The 3,200-nt window shown below is 30.7% G+C and overlaps 1 long non-coding RNA gene across 1 annotated transcript; it reads right to left on the bottom strand.

Moving 5' to 3' along the window:
- Nucleotides 1-377: 377 nt before the first annotated feature.
- On the bottom strand, nt 378-3,138 carry LOC111087215. The gene is made up of 2 exons (XR_002611933.1): nt 1,087-3,138; nt 378-450 (listed from the first exon to the last, which is right to left on the bottom strand). It is a non-coding gene; the product is annotated as an uncharacterized LOC111087215 (long non-coding RNA).
- Between the last annotated feature and the right edge of the window lie 62 nt (nt 3,139-3,200).

Genomic DNA, 3,200 nt, shown 5'->3' with positions numbered 1-3,200 from the left:
TACTTCTACTAAAATGCTAATAACATTACACACATGGGTTTGTTAATGTATCAACAGAACATTAATGCATTTTTTTAAAGAAATTCTGAACAACAACAAAAAAAAGATTAAGCATTGAGCACAAAATAAAAGATACAAATATAATATTCCACGAATTACTAAATATCGTAAACATGTTAAAGAAAATGTTTACTCAAGTTACAAAACAAATTCAGCGATGCTTGAGACGTTTATGACCATGAAGATGGTCTTTACGACTGTACGTCTTCCCACAGATGTCACACGAAAAACTCTGTCTAATTTCACGGTGAGTATTCAAGTGTCGAGAAAAACTGGCTTGGTGAAAAAAGCTGCGACAGTAAGGGCACATTTTTTTCTTGAAACTTGTTTTCTTACAAGCATCCACAATGTGAACAGATCCAAAGAGTTCTATGTCTGATACCAGGCTTCCTAAAATCAGAGATAAAAAAAAAAAAGATAAAATATCAATATTTTGTGAGATCATGTTACTAGGAACATACAGAAAAAAGATACACTTTCATAAGACCACCCCCCAAAAAAAAGATTAACAACAATAGTACATTTAAAAAAAAACTCATTTTTCTTTAGGGTTGCATTATGAAGTTATATGGTAATCTAAAAGTGGTTAACAGAAATGGTTAATTCTATTGTGAGGTAATCAATATTTTTCCAATAACTCACAAGTTATGGATACATCACCATTTTCAGGTGAGTTATAAATCAGTTTGATTTATAAGTTAACCAAAATATTTGGTTAATATAATAAAGTATTTTACTCCTACAAACTTCAACATGCAAGAATCTCACAAAAGAATATTTAATTTCTGCACCACAGTTCTATCATTTCCATGAATTTTACTTTTCAGAATTTACTGAAATTTAATACAGAATAATCTGTATTTCAGTAAAAAATAGCAAACACAATATTTGTAAGAGAAATAACTATATATGTACAATTTTAACACAACAATAACAACAAAAAATTAAACATCAAGTCTTTATTAAAAAAACTTTTATTTTTTAATGGCTAACCAAAAGACAGCATAAAATGTGTTTTCACTCTACTTGAGTAAACAGCTGTGATACTTTGTTGCTGTTAAATAGGTTATTGTTTCTGTGGAACATTAAGTAGAGTAGGCACAACAGGTTTGAGAATTTTAAGGGACTGCAACTGCCCACTGAATGAAAATGGAATGACGTTTCATCTTCTATACTGAGGCCTTCTTCAGATCTATAAGAGGTTAGACACTTTTTTACAGCCATGTCTGAATGAAATCCAATTCCATCTTCATGATAATTAGGAAAATCCACCCATTTCTTCACTAAAAGTTGGAGTAAAATTATGAAAAAGTTATATTAGAAAATCAGAAGTCCCCATCAATAATGGAGGCCACTGCTGAGTGACAGAGCAGAAATGTTTAATGGTCCAATCCAAAAGATAATACTGATATTATGGGAGAAAATCCAATTATGTAAAGCTGTTATGTTGAAGTCAAATTTCAGTATTTTTTCTTCAAAAAAATTGAAAAGAATGAATAATAGAATGAACATTTACTAGAATATGGACTATCTTTTTACAACTTTTCCTCAAAATTATCACTCTATGCATTTCATTCACTGCCTAAACAGCAAAAAAGAAAAAAAAGAGTGAAATTAATACACCCAGAATGTAACACAAATTCATATCTTTAAATATTCAAGAATTATACTTACTTGCACATTGGTCTATCAAATATTTGCTTAACCATAATGCTAAGTTTTGAGTTTATAGAATAACCAGGAAGGTAATGTGCAATTCAAAATGAAAAATGTAACTTACATCTCCTGGTTCATGTTTTCTTTTTAAAGCAATCTCGAATAACAGAAAAATAGGGTTTTCACACCAATGTTTCACTATTAGACTAAAATGCACAAATAAACATATGAGATACCTAATAGAGGATAAAATACGGGTCATGTCCCATATAAAAACGTATGTGATTATCACAGCTTTTGACAGCAAAGAAACATTTATTGGTCAAGGAAATATTTTTCTCTTAACAAACATGATTAGAAAATTGTTACAAATTTCCCTGTTGTTGTTTATGATCACATAAATCTGTGTTTGGTACGTTTATGTTCAACTAAGCTGTCTTTCCGACTGTACATCTTGCTGCACACATCACAGTTGAAATATTCTCGTACTTCTCTGTGCGTATTAAGGTGACGAGCAAAACCTGCATAGTGAACCAAACGCTGGCAATACGGACAGAGCTTGTTTTTCAGATTGGATGACTTGACTGACGAAGATGAACTGTCAGAACCAAGAAGCACTAGAAAAATTTATCAACAGTTATAAATGATTAGAAAAAAATCTGACCTTAAAAAAACAGTCTTACGATATATATTTAAGTAAGATCCATATGTCACAAGTATAGGAGGCACCGAAAACCTGATAATTTTATCTACTTTAACCACATAATGAATATTTTCTAAATTTTATTATTGGTTACCTTCCTTACAGTCAACAAAATTTTGTTGGGCCAAAAGTCTGATATACTTTCAATTAACTGTAATCAAGCAAGACACATCACAGTAACGGATCTTCTTAATTCAGTTTACCAACCTTGTACATGTGATATTTTTTGGACTATGTATATGCCAAACTTAGAAGTACAGCAAGGAAAATAAGGTTTGGTTAGCAAATATTTGGTCAGTAAAGAAACGACCTGGTGTATGATACATTATTCTCTTGCGTAAGTAAACCTGGAAATACTAGCACTTAGATGGTATACAAACCATTTGGTGTATGATACACATTTCTCGTGTGTAAGTAAACCTGGAAATACTAGCACTTAGATGGTAAACAAACCACCTGGTGTACATTTGTTCACTTGTGTCAGTAAACTTGAGAATACTATGTTTGAAAATATTGTTTAGTGGTAAACATATCATCCAGTGTATAGTAAATGTTTACATTTTGATTACATTGTTTTTACAACTTCTGAATGTAGTATACAATGAATAGGAGTTTAAATTTGATAATGATGAATCCAAACTTTAGAAAACCATCCTTTTGAGGTTCCATCTGATTACCTGAAATGAAAAATAAGTAGCTACCAGGTACAGTTTTTTTTACTAAACACTTCAACATTTAGTTTTGAAATATTCTGCTCCAATTATATAACTTTATTTGCTAC

Source organism: Limulus polyphemus, unplaced genomic scaffold, assembly GCF_000517525.1.
Source record: "Limulus polyphemus unplaced genomic scaffold, Limulus_polyphemus-2.1.2 Scaffold1886, whole genome shotgun sequence".
NCBI classification, from domain to species: Eukaryota; Metazoa; Arthropoda; class Merostomata; order Xiphosura; family Limulidae; genus Limulus; species Limulus polyphemus.
The sequence above is the reverse complement of the archived record's forward strand: the minus strand, read 5'-3'. Positions and strand labels throughout refer to the sequence as shown.